Source organism: Pipra filicauda, unplaced genomic scaffold (genome assembly GCF_003945595.2).
Source record: "Pipra filicauda isolate LSUMZ 115617 unplaced genomic scaffold, ASM394559v2 scaffold581_size553298_pilon, whole genome shotgun sequence".
In the NCBI taxonomy this organism is placed as follows: Eukaryota; Metazoa; Chordata; class Aves; order Passeriformes; family Pipridae; genus Pipra; species Pipra filicauda.
Genome location: NW_024104733.1, coordinates 473901 through 492023, shown reverse-complemented (window position 1 = coordinate 492023; position 18123 = coordinate 473901). Strand labels below are relative to the sequence as shown.

Sequence of the window (18123 nt, the reverse complement as noted above, 5' to 3'; positions counted from 1 at the left end):
ACCTGCCTAATTGCTTCAAAAAGAGGTTGCAGAGGGTTTCATTCACTTGTTCTTCTATCTTTCCTTTCTCTTTTAGATATATTCCCTTGCGGGGTCTATCAACTGTCTACTGAGTACAGGATACCAAGTTCCAGGCTCAGGAACTCTCAGCCCCCACCAGACCAGATCCACCATCCCCAGAAGGATGCAGCAGGAGAGGGTTGGCAACAGAGGATGCAAGACAAAGCTTTCAGAAATCCCATAAGTCAAATTCATCTTTAACCTCCTCTTCCTGTAATCCCTGCTTGCTTAAAGTAGCTCTGTAAATACTCCTCCCAAAGAGGGAAAAGCTGTGCTGGGAGAGGGCATGGGAAATGTAGAGTGAAGCAGCTGCTCTTCCTCCAGCAGAGCTCTGAGCAGTGGAGGAGGATGCCAAGTCCTCCTCTTGGCATAGGAGGTTTTGGGAGGTTTTGGAGGGAGAAGTTGAAGGCTCTTGAGCTAACAAAGAAAACCTGTTTTGGATGCTCTGCATGCAAACATCTTTCTTCTTGATACTCGCTGTGTGTTTGGGTATTGTACAGCAGAGCCCTGGGTTACATGGCTGCAGAAAAGAGAAATCCAGCAGCCACATCCTCTGAGGCTTTTAATCATCCTCTACCTGTGCCTTCCTAACCAGGGGCACAATTTAATTACAAAAGCTGTGCTAGGAAAAGCTGCCAGAAACACAGTCAAAAGCCCAAAACTATTTTTCATGGTGGCAGGTAAAGCAACTATTTCTCTTTGCAGTGTCAACAAGCATCTATCAAACCAGCCCCTCTTTTGTCATTCCTTTCCTTCGTGGCTCCAGCTGCAGCTCCCTCTTAACTCCGCTCGCGGGCAATCAGCACTTAGGGCTTTTTGATAAAGCACAAAGCAAATTGAAAGACAAAAATTATGTCAGTACTCTGGTGAGATATGGCCATTTCTCCTACTTGCAGAGCCCGTGTTTTTCCAGCTTATCCCGGAGCAAGGAGAACCCACAAGGAGACCTCAGGAGAACAAATCCACCATGAGCTACAGTGGCACAGGTAAAGCAGTCCTGGGGTCTGCTCCTTTACTGTCTTCCTACCGTGTTTATAGACCTCCCTAATCTAGAAAAGACTAATTGTTTCCCTGCCCATTTCCCAACACCTGCCTGGCTCAGCAGGCTCGGAGGCGTGCAGGTGAGGGCAGGCTGCAGAGCTGCCAGGAGATCCATCCTTTGGTTCCCAGCAGTGCATGCTGAGGGCAGAGCATGGATCAAAACCAGGCTGCAAAGCACCAGGCAGGGTTCCCAGCACCAACACAGTCTGTCTCAGCCTTAACACAGCCTTAGCTGTGCTGGCCACAGGTGAGTCAGAGCACGGCACAGGCATGTGCCGGCTCCTTGTGTCCCCAGCCAGGCCAGCAGTGGTGGTTAATTTGGCTTTAGTGAATGTCTCCACTCCAGGAAGGAAAAATATAGAGCTGTATATAAGCTGTATATGTAATGCTGTTTTCCCCAGCATTAAAAGCTGTATTTTGGTTGTTTTACAGCAGGGGACCGGCTCCTCGGTACAGAAAGCAATCCATATGATAATCTGCACCTCTAAAGTGTTTCGTTTTACACTGGTGGAATTCTGACTGGAAATTGTGATTTCAGCTATCCTTATCACTGGGGCAATGCCCATAGAATCACAGAATAGTCTGGGTTGAAAGGGAATTTAAAGATCATCCAGTTTCAACCCCCTGGCATGGGCAAAGGATGCCATCCACTAGGTCAGGCTGCTCCAAGCCTCATCCAAAACACAAAGAGCAAGCAGCACCCCAGCTGAGTGCATTTTCAGGAGCACAACCAAGCTGTCCCTGTTCTGATTTTCATCAGTTCTTTGCTTGTCAAAAACCAAAGCCCAGGAAATCTCTCTGTGGGTATTTCTAGTTGTGGTCATTAGTGTGGTAACTCAGTGCTACACACTCAGCTGGGCAATCTGATTCCATCTGAACACTAACCTGAGAGCTGCCTTGCTATTTTTCATGTGCCTAAATTCCAGAATTTATCTTCTTACAAAAAAAAAAATCTCAGTCTCCTGACTGAACCTCTTTTTTTATTCCCACGGACAGCAACACTTCCAATGACTGAAAGAGAACGGAGCTGGCACCACATTAGGATGATTACAAGAGACAAAGTTGTGTGGTTACCTCCAGCCAAAAGTCACCAGCAGCAGATCTGCAGACAATCCCCTTTGAGCAATGATCAGATCGGGGAAGCAGTTCCAGCTTTTGACAAATGCCTACAAACCACATTCCACAGAAGCCAAAGAGAAATGACAGATGATTCAAGAACTTGCAGTCTTTCACTGCAGGGATGTAAGTGAGTCTATGGACACTCATTGAGAATCTCGTATTACCTTTTACACATGGAAGAAGTCCAAAATCCCTCTGCTGCTCGGTAAGGGGCTGACCTGGAACAAGCTTCCAACCTCTCCACGACTCAGTCTCTCCACAGTAGTGGAGACCAGGCTCTTCCATCCATACCCAGGACCCAAATAAAAACGTGACCTGATTTTCAGGACCCCTGAGCATCACAAATCCCCATTGAAATCAAGGATAACAACAAGATTCAGCACCTCGGAAAACGAGGACATGCACGCTCTGAGGTGGCTGGGCGCAGATTTAGAAGCGCGATTGGAAATCTGGCCTGCTAATTTTACTTTCCAACAAACTGCCTCTTATTTATAGCTCAGACTGTATCAAGTATAGCACGTAGTATCCACCCAGGAACTGGGGTGAAAGGCAAGAACGAGGACAAAAATGAAAGAGGTGTTTAAAAGGCTTTAAAGAAGAGAGGGGGGAGGGAAAGCAGCAGTTTTGTTTGAGCAAAAATACGCCGGATATTTGAGAAGAAGCAGAGTTGAACACACAGGGAAGGGAGTGGACCAGTGTTCAAGGCATGCTGAGGGTGCTCAGAGATACAGACCACCTGATAACTTGGGCAGTGCTGTTATCCAGAAGGCGAGATTGAGCCAGGGAAGGTGGAAATTGGGTATCTGCAGAGTACCAAATGTTAGTGATAGCCCTGAACTTGCCCAGCAGCTGATCTGAAGCCTCCAGGAAGCTTTGCTGATGAAGCTGATGCTTACAGAACTAGGCATGGGTTTGGAGGAATCCCTGCATGGGTCTCACATCCTAAATTCCCTTAAGTCTCATTTCCAGGTTGAGGCCTGAGCAACATCCCTCTCACAGCCCATAGCGTAAACATGAGCAGAGAGGCAAACTTTGGGCTCCTGTGTCCAAATATTTGTGTCCCCAGGACCATCCTTCCCTTTGTAAGACAAAGCAAAAAAACTTTACATAATGCAAATTTTAAAGGATAGACTATTTATGACATGGAATTACAGCCAGGTGTAATTTAGACTAAACAGGTACGAATAAGTGAAGCAACTGTAATTCCACACTCGCATCTCCATGATGGTACCAAATTCAGGAACATCAGATCATGGAATCTTAGAGTCATAGAGTCATTTAGGTTGGAAAAGACCTCTCAGATCATCGAGTCCAAGCATTAACCATCGATTATTTTTAATACGTATTCCCTAGGGAAAATGTTTTGCCTTCCAGCTTCCTCTCCAGATTCACTTAGGGTTGACTAGTAGCAAAGAAACCTTGGAAGCACAAGCACAGCAGGTGCCTGGTCTGCCTTTCCAGAGGCGGCTGTGCTCCGAGATTCCTTCTCCTGCCCATTCACACGTGCTTCCATGCCTGGGTGAATCCTGCGGTATCTCAGGAGAGTCCATAGCTCCCTCTTGTGTCACCAAAGCACCGCTGGCACCTGCATCTGTGAACCCTCCCGGCCACCCTTTGCGCCTGGACACCTCCCCTCCAAGCACAAACTCGCTCCACTTGCACCACAAATTCCCTGGAAACCTGCAGCGCCTCCGACTCCAGCTGCAGTTCTCCTGTTTTTCACGCCTCCTGCTCGCACAAGGCGCTTTCCAGGCTTCAAGGTCACGGATCAATACCTCCAGGCAGTGCCAAATGGAGCCGGGCGAGCGGGTGAAGTCAACTTCCCACACGTGCTCTGGGACAGACACTGGATCTGGATACATTTCTGAGGAAGGCAGGAAGAGCCTGTAGTGACAAAGTGTTGTAATTCTGCACCTGATGAAACCGCTGGGTTTGAGGATTCAAAGTACATTTGAAGCCAGTCTGGGAGAATGGAGTTTCTTACATTTTATGAGCCTAAATTATTCATTATTCCAAAGAAAAGTGCAGTTTAAAAAATAATATTTCAAGAGCTAGGAACAAATTCAGAGAGAGAGGAATCAAAGATGCCCGAAAACACCCTTACTTGAAGGGAAATGTGCTAAGCATCCTGCTTTTTGCAGCACAGAGCTGTCAGGCTGCCTGACCACAGCTACATTAAAACTGTATTTTCACTGGCACTCCCTCAATGAGGCTTTTCACACACTGTCCCTTTCTAATATTCCTCTTCAAACCCAGAGGAAGTGCAGGACCAGCTGAATCAGAGCCAAGATGCCATTTGTATCCATTTTTGCCCATTTCCTCTCAGTTCTGAGCACCAATTAAGTGTTACCAGTGTGTATTAAATGGAATTAGCTTGTTGTTGAAAGGCAGCAACAGAAGGAGAGGAGATTTCTACGCCGTGCTGTTCTGCACTGAGCAGCTGGACTCTGATGGACATCAACCCACTTTAGTGGGTTGTGCCCACCAAATAAACCTCGTGGATCACGTGGCCACGCAGGCAATGAACCCTGCAGGAAGAACTCCTTCTCAAGGTGACCCACCACAGAACAAGCAGGGATCACCGTGCCAAATACACCTGTAAAGAATCAGGAGCTGGCAGGACAGCAGTGGGTTTCTGCCTTTGATCTCTGCTGCATCAGGAGCTGGGCGTTGCTGGGATGCTGTGCCTTCAAAATCAGTGATGGAAGACATGGAGGTGCAGGACGGGACCGATCCCATCAGCCCTCTGAAAATGGTTGTCCTGGCTGCAGGAGCTGCTCCCTGGCACGTCATGGAGGCAGCAACAAGTGGAAGCACAAACAGACTCCTTGCTGAGGGGAACCTGGGACAAGGGTCTGGATGGACAGGCCAAGGGAGGATGGCTTCACACTGAGAGAGAGCAGTTTTAGATTAGGTATTAGTATGAAACTCTTGGCTGTGAGGGTGGGGAGGCCGTGGCACAGGTTGCCCAGAGAAGCTGTGGCTGCCCCTGGATCCCTAGAAGTGTCCAAGGCCAGGTTGGACAGGGCTCTGAGCAACCTGGGCTAGTGGAAGGTGTCCCTGCCCCTTGTCAGGGAGTTGGAACTGGATGATCTTTGAGGCCCCTTCCAACACAAACTATCCTATAATTCTATGAAAAAAATGACTTCACTAACAAGGCCAGACTTTCAACTGATATTAAGCGACTTTATTTTGCTTCATCCTGTAGAAACTCTTATCAAACAGGGATTATTCTTGCCAACTCCTTATTACCACAAGCTGTTTGTTATAGCTCTGGAGCATTTGGAAATTTCATCCTATTTCCAGGGCTTTATCACCTTCCAAAACTGCTCCTTTTTAAGCCAATGTTTCTCATGCTGGCATTCAGCCTGGAGGTGAATTTCTTTGGAGAGTTTAACTAAATCTGCTCAGTATTTTCTTTATGATTATCAGGGTACACAGCAGTATAATCTTCTGGTGACGTATTTAATGCAAAACTGTGCTTTTTGTTTTGCTTTAAAAGGAACTCTATCACGGAAGACCAGTAGGGGTTTTGGTGAGAGCAAAATCAAGACCCTGAATTGTACAACACCGAGAGACAAAGCTGGAAAACTGCAGCACCAGCTCCAGCTCTCTCCCTTCCAGTAAGTGTGTTTCACCCCTATGCTGTGGAACAACAGAGGCAAAGTGATGCAGGCTCAGAAAAATACTAGAATGGGAAAACACAGTTATTCCTCCAGGAAAGCCAGGTAGTGTTTATAGGAAATTTTCTCTTTAAACTGTAATTTTAAAGCAGAACCTTTTGGGTGCACATACAGCATGTTGGGTCACTGCCTTTGAAATGTCTAATCATGAGAGGAGAATAGTGCAACCAGGGAGACACAGCTATAGTTTTCTCTGGAAATAGAAACTGAATTCCCAGATTTTGTGGCAATTAAAATATTAAATTGATTTAGAGAGAGTAATTTTAATGGAAGTTTCTGACTTCACCAAAATGTCAAAAGGTTAGATAATTATTTACCTTTCCTTTTCCCTTTGGAACTTTTAAAGGGTGACTTTTATTTTAATTTCTTTGCATAGTGCTTAGTCTTAGCAAGAAAAGTGCTGTAAACTGCTAGCATTAATTATTCATGCACCATGTTACAGTTCCCTTGAGAATTCAACTGACATTGAAAATTGAAGTAGAAGTTTAGCTTTTTTCCAGATTTAGGACTTTTCACTGGTCACTTACCCACTAAAATACTACATGGAAGTTGCCTGGCTCTGAGGCTGATCACGGACACAGACTGGGTGAGCCAGAGCACACAAGAAACACTAGATTTGTGCTTAAAGGGTGGAACACCAGGACTATAGCTCACCAAGACCAGCTCTGCTGAAGGCTGAGAGCCAGCTCTGGGGAAATATTTAGTGTGATGATTTGAGCAAATTTATATGGTAGTTAATAGACCATTGAGTGTGGACGTTTGGCCAAAACTCCAAAGTGAATGAACATAACCTCTCTAATACGAAATTTTTCAATGGTGATATTATTAGTTCGACAGACATCACACTTCACACTTAAACAGCCAATCTCAGCTCCTACAAATCACCATAAAAGTGATGTGAAACACATTTTACGTTGACTCTGCTGTCTGCCAGCTCTCCAAGACCTGTTGGTGGCCACCAGTGCTGTGAGGGTACAGACCTAAACAGTTCAGCAGCTGAACCACCTTCACAATTCTCTGCTCTAATACATCCCTGCTGCAGCCCAGAACCACACCAAGCCTGTAATGGGTCTTGAGGGCACCACCTGCAATTTAATTTCATGTCACCCCCCCACACACCTCCCCAAAAAAGTTGTTCTTCAAAGCTGTTCACAGCTCTGAATCCCAAAACAGGACTATGAAGACACCTCCAGAGGTCACTTGATCCATTTCTCCAGCACAGCAGAGGATCCACTCAGCCTTGCAGGAGGATCATGTGAGCTCGACCTGCTATTTAAACCCTCCAGAAACAACTTCAAAATCTGCTGGAGACTTTCACTGTCCTGAGGAGGTAACATAACTCTGCCTGACTGCAGCTTAAGCCTTTTACTTCCTGTCCTGTTCCCTCCATGCTCCGAAATACTGGGTGTGCATCAGATTAGAGCCATGGTAATTCTCTCACATGTGGCCAAGGGCAGGCTATAGCTGCTCCTGACAGCAGCAAGGGAGGGATTTTCAGCTGTGCTCCAGAAATACTGAAATAGATGTGTGCAATGGTCACACTGTGGGTTTTAAGGGCAAAATCCAGGAGGGAAACTTCTGCCCTTACATAAGCAAACAGCCTATTAAAATTTGACAAATGTAGCTCAGCTCATCCCAAAAGGTATTTCCCTGTAAATTAATTGATGAGGGAGGGACACACACTGAGTAAGATTTACACAATTTGAAGATGGATTTTCCTGCGTGTAAGACAGCCCTGCAAGCAGTGCTTAGTCTTCTTGGGCTGGCTATGCCCATCCAAACTTCTCCAGGGAGTCCCACAGAGGTTGCCTGTGGAAAGGGCAGTAAAGCTGTGCCACACTGGACAGCTCACACTGTCCTGCTGAGGAACCTTCACTTCATGGGCCATGGAAGGAGCTGGGTTCCTCCAGATGGCCCCTTCGGGATCAGGTCTGAAAGGGAATCCTGTCCTCACTCATTTTTATGTGTCTGATCACAAGCCTCCAAGACTCCCCTTTCGTGCCCAGGCAGCTCCCAGAGACGGGACCCACAAGGATTGAGTCTAACCCTTAGCCCGGCACAGGACAACCCCAACAATCCCACCATGTGCCTGAGGGCATTGTCAAAATGCTCCTTGAACTCTGTCAGGCTTGGGATTGTGACCACTTCCCTGGGGACCCTGTTCAGTGCCCAAACATCCTCTGGGGGAAGAATCTCCTCCTGCTATCTGACCTAAGTCTCTCATGACGCACTACTCCCTCCCAATCCCATGACATATGTGTGTTTAGCAAACAAATCCTGGGAGTCAATGCAACTTCCCTTTTGACTTCTTCAAGGAAAATACTGAGGTTCTGTGTTCTGCTTATTACCGGGGGTGGTGCTTCACTCTGCCTTTAATCATGAAGGCTCAAAGGGACCTCTCGATGCAGGAGCACTGACATGGATAGGTGACCATGGAAAGACCCTATCCCATGGCAGTCAGCGTGGAGAGCTCACCTGCACAGCAAGCACTGAGCTGAGCTCGGCTGCACGAGACACTGACAGCTCCTCTGTCCTCATAGGAAACCAGATCCCTGGGTAGTAAATGGATCAACCCACACGTTGTTGTCTTAAGCACAGACACTCCGACAGCCACATCACCCAAATTAGGTGTCTGTTGTAACTGGGACGTTCAGCTGGCAGATGTACATATGGTATTTATCTGCCTCATATGGGAATAGGAAAAAAATCAGACGACTAATTCCTGAGAGCTGTTCTAAGATCCACCAGCAGAGAAAGCCAAAAACAGTCCAACACCACCACAGCTCCCTCGCTTGGGAGGCAACTGAAGGCTGATAGGCTTGTGGAGATCAAGGTACCAGTAAAGTTATAAAGCATCACAGACCCATTCTTTGAAAATACAGCTACTGAACAACACTAACTACCTACATCAATCCACTAATGTGCTCACTGACCCTCTGTTTATCAGTGCTCTAAACCATCTTCACCAAAGTCAGCGTGAACAGTTTCTTGTTGACTTTCCCGGCATTTGGGAAACCAAAGTCCCTATTGTTTTCCTTCCAGTTTTCCAGAGTGAGCAGCTCTGATGCTCACGAGCCCTCTAAAAGCCACCATGTCTGGCAGTCCTGGCCTGTTCTTCTCCAGGGGTCTGGCTCAAAAACCTTTCAGCTCCTGGATTCATTTGCTTCACTGATCACTGAGCAAGGCATGAAGCAGGAGAGGATGAAACAGTGCCGGGTTAGGAAACTGTGATGCTTCACATGGTTCTTAGACATCACAAATAGCAGCTAATAGAGAATGACAAACACAACTATGGACTGGGATAATTTTAATCATTTAGGTTTTGTTTGTATGTAAAAAAAAATAAAATAATAAAAGGAATTAAGAAAACACTGCCCCACTGAAAACAATGGTAGTTCTAGTATTTACCTTGCTGGATTTAGGACTTGACCCCAGATATCTGTTTTTTCTGCCGGCCAATATCCCACAGCAGGCAACACACTCCTGGGCAAAACATAACTGTTTAGATTCTGGTTTTCAGGAAACTTTGGGAACGAGAGGGAAGACCAAAAGCCTCACTACAGCTTACACATCAGCCAGAACAACAACCAAATTATTCTGGGGCTCTCAAACCTACCACATGAGAGGGCTCTGTGCCAGAGGTGCCTGTTTGGAAACAACCTCAGTGAGTACCACAGCACAGCCAGGGGAGCACAGTGACCCTTGGCTCACGTGCCTGTGGTACAACCAGCACCACGAAGAATTGAACCCACTATCTCCTTTCTGTTTTTCCTAGAAATCAGGCTCAATGCTTTAGGGCAACATATGTCAAAGCCAAATTTTTGTCTAAGGAGAAGAGCCACGAAGCTCAACTTCATTACCACTTGTGTTACAGGAGCTGACCCTGCAAGTTCACCAAGAAAAGCTGTTCCTGAGGTGAAGAGGCTGAGTGTAAAGAGATACAAGAGAAATAATTATGATGGAAAAGAAAGAAGGTATAACTGTCTTTATCTTACACAGGAGGGAAGTGACATAGTCAGGAAATTAAGCCTCATGCACCCCCAAAGATATCCATGCACTTTGTTCTCATCAGCTGAGACACCAAGTACAGTTGGACAGTGGAGTCCACACACCCTTTCCAAGGATGAAGGCAGGTCAAACCCAGAACTGGGCTGAGACCTCACTGCTATACAGTGACTTCATCACAAACCTGTCCTCTTCCTCCTCCTGCCTTAATGATTCAAATTAAAAAAAAAATCAGCAAAACACTTAAAAAACCCCATACTAGTCAGTCTCAAGAGATTTACAGTTTAAAGGTCAGTGTGAAACTTAAAATTGCCAGAACAAGATAACTACAGCAATAGCCAAGTGAACCCTGTAAAGGCTTGAAAATGTCCCATCCTGACCCTCAGCACTGCTCTCCAGTGCATCTCATGACATGGAAGTGAGATGAACTGCCTTTCCCTTGGCCATACACCCTTTATTAAAGTAAGAGGGAGCACACACTCCCTAGAAGGCTCCAGAAACACTAATCACAACTTCCAGTTCCAAAGGAAATCCAAATACAAACACCCTGTATTAGGAAAGATAAAATCCTCTGTACTGGAGGCATCATTGAAATAATGTGATTACAGTAATTAGGAGCACATCAGTAGGTAGCTTTGCAAGCAAGAATCTTTCACAGATGTCTCAAGGGACATTTCCTAAGCCAGGCTTTGTTAAAAAAACTACAAAACAGCTGATTTGGGAGCTATGCATTGTGAAAGCTGAAATGGGGCTGATAGTCAGAAGATAATGGAACTTTAGGTCTGAAAAAGGAATAGTCCTTAGTGTGAAACACTCCAAAATTACCAGGCACTTTGAAAACTTGCCCACATCCAGTCCTCTGCTCCCTGCAAAGCCATAATGAGCATGTTCCACTCCCGTGCCCCAGTCCCACATACCAACAGCAGAGCACTGAGGACACCATTAATCCATCCCCTCAGAGTCCTACACTGGCAGGGATCACAGCCAGGTCAGGAAGAGGCAGCACAGCCCTCTGAGCTATTTGCTGTTCCACTCCAGGCCCCAGCCTGGCAGATGCCTGCAGCCAGGACTGGATGCATTTTTAAATGAACTTACAGAGCGCTCAGCTCAAAACTTTATGGATCAGTGCTTCAGTGAGGAAAATCACTGCAGTTGGGGGGTGTGCATTCAAACCCTCTTGTTTATTAATTTCAGTGCTTAACTCCCTTCCATGCTGATCCAATGATCCGAGCAGCCTCCCCTTGCATGATATCCGTGTTGTTTTGGCTGTCCATGCCAGGGGCAGGCACAGTGGGTGCCAAACAGAAGGCAGGAGATCCATTTTTTGCTATTTGCGGATATTGCGAGTTGACACGAACAGCAGCTGACAGGGAAGTGCAGGAGGAATTAAGGCTTCAACTGCTTTGAGGGAGGAGGGGCAGAGAGAGGAGGATCACCCAGTTGGAAGCGTCTGGGAAACGGATGGAGCCGACAGGTCAGGGAGAGGTGATTGGCAGGAGCAGAGCTGGGAGAGTCTCATGATACCCACGTTCGGGTCACGTTTTTAGTTGCAGAGGCAGAGGTCATCTCCCAGTCTTCCTCCTCTCTTTTCCCCCTCCTCTTCTGCATCATTTGTCAAAGTTTCCTCCCCAGCAGAATTTGATGCCAACGTTTTCAAAATCTGTGCTGCCTCAAACCCCTGCCGGCAATCCGAGGGCACCAACCAGAGCCCTACAGGAGGAAAACACTAAGAGACTGCTCTGACTTCAGCACCAATTTACCGGTTCCAGAGACTCAAATGAGGTTTCTGAGCTCAACAAACATGAAATATTTCAGGTCCTTTTGACATTTTTCTGCGAGTTTTTCCATCTGTGGAAACACAGCCAAGCACATCGGGAGCAGGTTGACACGTCACAGCAGCAGCATCTCCTCTGCCCGCTGTGTGATCCACCATAACATGTACTCTAGGAAGTAAAAGAAGGAAGATTATCCTGGAAACAAGAGCCAGGCTGCTCAGGATCTTGTGCACAGTGGTGACCCAGCTGAGAGATGTACGAGTTTGCATTTAACAAGGCTTAGGCCTGACTTAGCTCCATGTGAGTGTCCCAGTGCTGTACAGGCCTTGGACTTGTGCATCCAGGTAAAGGCAAAGAATGCAGCTTCAGTTTGGAAAAGAGAAAAGAAAAATACTTTCTAGTCTGTTAAGGAAGCTTTTGGGGTTCTCGTTTGTTTGTTTGTGTTTTTCAGAGGGAATGGTCTCTTTTTTTCCATTATGGTCATGAATCCCATCTGGATCTAACATTACAACTGGCCAAACCCACCAGGTCTCTGCTTCAATGCCTTTCATGTACAGCAGGGTTCAACAGCATCCCAGGACAGGACTTTAATTCTACTCCAGATGAACTCCAGAATTCAAAGCAAGGGCAGTTTAGACAGGCTGTATGACCACACATCACATCTGACAAACCAGAAACCCACTGTGATAGCCATGGTCACACAAACCCAACTGGGAACACTTTCTGATTCAAAGTGTTTTGCATCAAGGGAGAATGAGTATTCCATAGCAAGGTTTCCCCAGGGTGTCTGATGAAAAGCAGGAGTTTCAGGTCACTTCTGCTGGCATAGAGTGAAAATACAGAGTGAAAACATTCAGGAAAACTCACTTTTTTTTTTAAACAGAGCCGCTTCCTGTGGAAATCACCTGGCTTAGCACTTGTGTTCCCACAGACAGTAAGCACAGAGACACAAAGCAGAGCATCTTGTCAGGCCTGAGAAACTGCTCCATGGGTTTGCCCTTGGGTATTAAGACTCGCTGAGGAGGTTTGGAGGCTCAACAGGAGATGAGATTTTTAAGCAGAGATCTGAGAAATGAGCAAAAAGGATGTGGCTGCTGTCCCTCCTTTGTGCAAAGAGCAGTGGAGGGGAAAGTGTGAGTGTCCTTTGTGAGAAGTTGTCTTAAACAGGCAGTGAAGAGCAGCACTGCAGAGCGAAGACAGCCAGGAGGTCACAGGCAGGACATGGAGAGGTCAGCAGAGCCCTTACAAGGCAGGCACACAACTCACATCTGAGGCAGTGGGAAAGAAAGGAGCTAAAAAGAACAAAAATACAGTAGCTGCACCTCACCAGGGCAGGGAGCCTTGCTGCTGCAACTGGATTTTCTTACTCATAGAGTTGTTAAGTTTCCCTCTATCTCTCTCCCACTTGCAGAGCTGTAGCAGTGATGGATTCCAGCTTTAGGCACATCATTTGTGACCAGGGTTAACCATGATCTCTACTATGATATTTTACTTCCCATGTGCTGCTCACATTGCAGAACACGACCTTTCTGCACCACAGTGCTACATCCCTTCCTGTGCATTCCCCGGTTTCTTGCAGCTTATTTGTTCATGATGGACACAACACTAACGTATCTGGCATTTGGTGACGAGCTTCCAAGCATTTTTCTCTGACAAATCTGAAGCTGAACCCATCTGGAGACAAATCTCAGGGCTGACAGGGTGTCCCTTATTGTCTGTGCAGAGGTTAAAGCTTGTTCTGGCCTCCAATGCTGACTCTGAAGAGATAAACAGCGACAGCTCCCAAACTGCGGAGCAGAGCCCCTGTGCAGGCTCTGACCTGGCTCTGGTTGCTTGGTGCATCTCTGCTGTCACACAACAGCCACGGAGTGGCAGACGAGGCATCCCGAGAGCACATCACAACCCCCTCAGACAGCTGACAGCCTCACACAACTCCTGCAGCACCAGCCTCCCTGCCCTCGGCACAAGGAGTCAGCACCATCCCAGCCTTGCTGTGCTGCCCAGAGATAAAAAGGATCGTTAGCAGCCCTCGGATAACTCCAGATTTTGCAAAACAAAGCACCTACTTGCCCGGCCAGCCTTGTACAATCCCACCCCAGAGATGGTGACATTCTAGCAGCCTGTGTGTAACTTTGTAAAGCCAACGCAGAGCAGTTCCACTGTAATTAAACAGCAGTGAATTACCACAGGGAGCCAGAGTTTTTGGCAGCAAACCCCAAACTTCCATTTAGCTGAGATACAACCATTCTGTTCTCCAGAGAGCAAAAGGCAATGTGACCTTCAAATCATAGAATCACAAAATCACAGACTGGCTTGGGTTGGATCATCCTAAAAACCATCCAGTTCCAACCCCCTGCCATGGGCAGGGACATCTTCCACTAGACCAGGTTGCTTCAAGCGTCATCCAACCTGACCTTGAACAGTTTCAGGGATGAGGCATCTCTGGACAACCTGTGCCAGGACCTCACCACCCTCACAGTCAAGAATTTCTTCCTAAGATTTAACCTAAAACTCTCCTATCTTAGTTTAAATTTGTTCCTCCTTGTCCTATCACTGTCTACCTATGTAAAAAGTCACTCTCCTTTTTTTATAAGCCCCCTTCAGGCACTGGAAGGGGCTCTAAGGTCTCCCTGGAGCCTTCTCTTCTCCATGTGAACACCACCAGCTCTCCCAGCCTGTCTCCAGAGCAGAAGGACTCCAGCCCTCAGAGCATTTTCATGGACTCCTCTGGACTCACTCCAGCATGTCCACATCTTTCTTATGCTGAGGGTATAAGTAGGTCAGCAGCTCCCCAAAGGCCCACTGCCCCCCACCACACTGCAGGGTGGGGCTGGGCTGGCCATGCTCTTGTGGCCCTGGTCCTCAGTGCCTTATCCCCCTCCTTTATCCCACAGCAGCTCCTCCAGCACAGATCCACTGCTCAAAGTCACCCTGTCTGAACTGTGCTGAAGCCACATGTAGCTCAAAAGCCGCAGGCTGACCACACTGATTGCAGGATTCAGCCTTACATAAAACCCAGGAAAAGGTTCCTCACCCAGAGGGTGTTTGGGCGCTGAACAGGCTCCCCAGGGCAATGGTCACAGCACCAAGGCTGACAGAGCTCAAGCAGCATTTGGATGACACTCTCAGGCACATGGTGTGATTTTGGGGGTTTTCCTGTGCAAGGCCAGGAGTCTAACTCCATGGTCCTTGTGGGTCCCTTCCAGCTCCGGATATTCTGTGGACTGAGCCCCTTTTCCTTACTACACTGAAGGTGATTTGCACATATAGGCCATAACCCAAATACCCTGGCTTTCCACCTGGAGTCAGCAGAAAAAGCTGGCTTCAAATAAAAGCCACATTATCTTCTGGGAAATATCTGTGCCATAATATGCATGAGCCAGAAATAGACACTTCAGTTGAAAAGAAACTGCCTCCGGTACCAGACAGCTACTGTCAGCCCCCTGCTCCATCCCTCCTGCAGTTCTCTCCCTTCCCACTAGTACTTCCCTCCTTGGCTGTCCCATGGCAATAGGAACAGGATGAAATGCATTTCTCACCCAAACAAACTTGATTATATGCTTTAAATCGCTGAACTATAAATATTAGGCGATCTGCATGAAATCTTAGCTAGCTCCTCTTTCAGCACTCGTCTCTCCGTGGGAATCCAATAGATGCCTGAACTTCTCCTTTCAAGTCACGTAAAGGGAAGGAGGGAAGGCAGGCTGCTCGTCTCCACACAGCCACCATGAGAACGCCAGGGAAGAGCCAGATTGCAAATGTCAAAACAAGCGATTGGTTTTGAAATTCCGGGGGAAAGTTCACCCTAATGATCCTGGCGCTCGTGTACTCCACGTAACGTGGAAGAATAAGAAAGCAGGAGAAGCATTCTCCAACTTCCCTTCATTTGGTGGGGCGATGGCAGACGTGATTTGCCTGCAAATCCCACCCCTGCCAGCCCAGCCCGATGAGCCGGCAGCCTCCTCACAGCACAAACCACTGTCTGCATGAGAAGGGAGCTTGGGAGGGTTTTGTTTACTGTCTGCCTCTGCTACAGACGCCCTCACAACTCTGTCCTAATTTATTCACCTCCCTGCAACTTCCTTGTCCGCTTTTGGACGCTCCTGGGGCAGGATCTGTGTCCAAAAGTCAAGCACGGGAACGGTGCTTTGGCACAACACGCTTCATGTTTCAGAGGCGGCCTCTCAGGTGCTGCCACGACAGAAAGGAGAGTAAATATTTGCTGTAATTCTTCAGTACCGTGGGGTTTGGGCCTGTCAGGTACTGATGCAAAAAGTGATGCCTTGTCTACATTGGGGCAGTAAAGAGGGTCCTCAGTCACAAACCACAGCAGAGCCACAAGACAGGAGGAAGAGGACACAAGTTAAGAATGGGAACTACTTCACTGAGTAAAATTCCACCCCGTTTTTGTTGTTTCTTGTGAACCCCTTAGCTCCTCAAATCAGGAACTGATCTGGGCTCATGCAGCTCTGCAGAAATAATTGTTTTCCAATATTATTTAAGCTGATAGGAAGAGTTAGAAGTTTTTCTTTTTACATATTTTTACTCAATTTCTTCACTTTTCACCTAAGCAGCACCTTGCATTTCAAAACAGGACTTCTGAATACATTTAATTTATTGATTAATAGCATAATAAATTAGCCTTTACTTACTTTTTGCTTAATGACCTAGCAAAGGCCTCAGAATTTGGCTTAATAACAGTGCTGCAAGATACTTCAACTGATGAATTATGGCATAATAATTAACATCCTTGCAGTTGTCAGGCAGAAAGCCCAGTGATGTACAAAGCCTCTGCATACGCAGCATATAAATGATGCCAGTAACCCACAGTTTGATGTGCTTATTGCTGTCATATCATAGCTGATATTCAACATATCTGTAAAATACCCAGAGACTATTCTTTCTTTCGCTTATAGAAGCTGTAAACATATTTAAGCTCCAAAACACCAACAACGTATTTAACACGAACTGCTAGGAAATGAGCCTTTGCACAGTTTTGTCTTGAGAATCTATTAAAAATACAGATTCAAATGTTGCTTCCAGAAGAATCTTCTTAGCATAAATCAGAGCGCTGTTCTCAGCTCTACAATTCTCTAATCACAGTTGATCTCAGCCTGACCTAAGCCAGAGCAATTAACAACAGTTAAATGGCCACTCTGATTTATGTGACCTGGTCTGGCTCTTCTGAGAGCACCCACCAGCTCAGTATAGATGCCCACTCCCTGAAGGTCCCACCCAAGCAGCCCACTGAGGGCTCATCTCTTCCAGCTTTTAAACAAATAGTTAAAATAGCCTGTAATCATGTGGGAAACTCCATTTTCAGGAAGAAAGAATAATTCTGAAAAGAGAGAAACAGTATAACAGCCTTGGACACGTCCACCTGAAAACACAGCCTGGGATCTAATTCCCTACACGTGGCAGGAGCAAACTGTGAAAAGAGAAGGAAAGCTGCTGACCTCCCTGAGCATCAGTAAATAACAGGGCAGGAGATTCTGGTCACTCCCAGTACTCCAGCACTCGGGTGCTTTGCAAGGAATACTCTTGGGAGCTGAGGGCAGCTGATGATGCCCAGAGCTATAACTTACATGGCAAAGCCAGGGACTTCCCTGACCAGCTTCTCCATTCTGGTTGTGACAAGGATTGCAGGAAAATCCAGTGGGACCAGACAGTCCTCACCTGGCACAGCAAAGGTGCACCTGGGTGTTTCTATTCCTTCACTGAACAGCCCAAGTAAAGCCAAAGATGGGCCCAAGTTCCACCTAAATTGACAAAGACCATAAGACCTATTCAGTCAATAAGAAAAACTAACCCAGCAGCCTCAGTGCAGCCCAAATTGTCTGGATACAGCTGTAAATATTAGAGCAGAAACTTCTCCAAAGCCCTTCAGTTTTGAAACAGGCACCTTTCACTCAGAAGCCAACATGTCAATCAGGTCTGTTTGAAAACCTGCCCCTAAACAATAGATGATTGATCCATCTCCAAAAAAAGCACAGCTTGTAAACCCCATCTCTGCTCATTTAGCTGTAAAACACTTGTGTATGTGCAGTTGCTGTGCTGCCTCATCAGAAGGTGTGCACCTCTGAAAACTCTGAGCGCTGCTCCGAGGAGGAGTCAAGGGCCAAGGGGCTTTTTGCAGGCACTGTGCAAGTTGCCTGAGATCTTCTGATCACTAATCTATCTTCTCTGGGGAAAAGAACTTGTGAAAGTGCCTGTGGGGAGGGGGAATCTAGAGCAAAGAGACATTGAAATCCATCTGTTTCACCAAAAGCAGCAAAAAATGAGGAAGGCAGTAACACACTTCCTAGAAACCGGTTCTGTTAGAGTGTTAAGATACCAGTCAAAGCTTCAAGACAAGGCTGAAAGAAGTGAAAGCTTGAGCTCTGTCTTTGAAACATATTTTTCTGACCAGGTTTTTGATCACCAAGTCACTGGAGTTACTC

At 46.7% G+C, this 18123-nt stretch overlaps 1 protein-coding gene across 2 annotated transcripts in view; it reads right to left on the bottom strand.

The window, feature by feature from the left end:
• The window catches only part of SLC35F4 (solute carrier family 35 member F4), a 118024-nt gene that overhangs the window by 50102 nt on the left and 49799 nt on the right, over positions 1–18123 (bottom strand). The window lies entirely within an intron of this gene.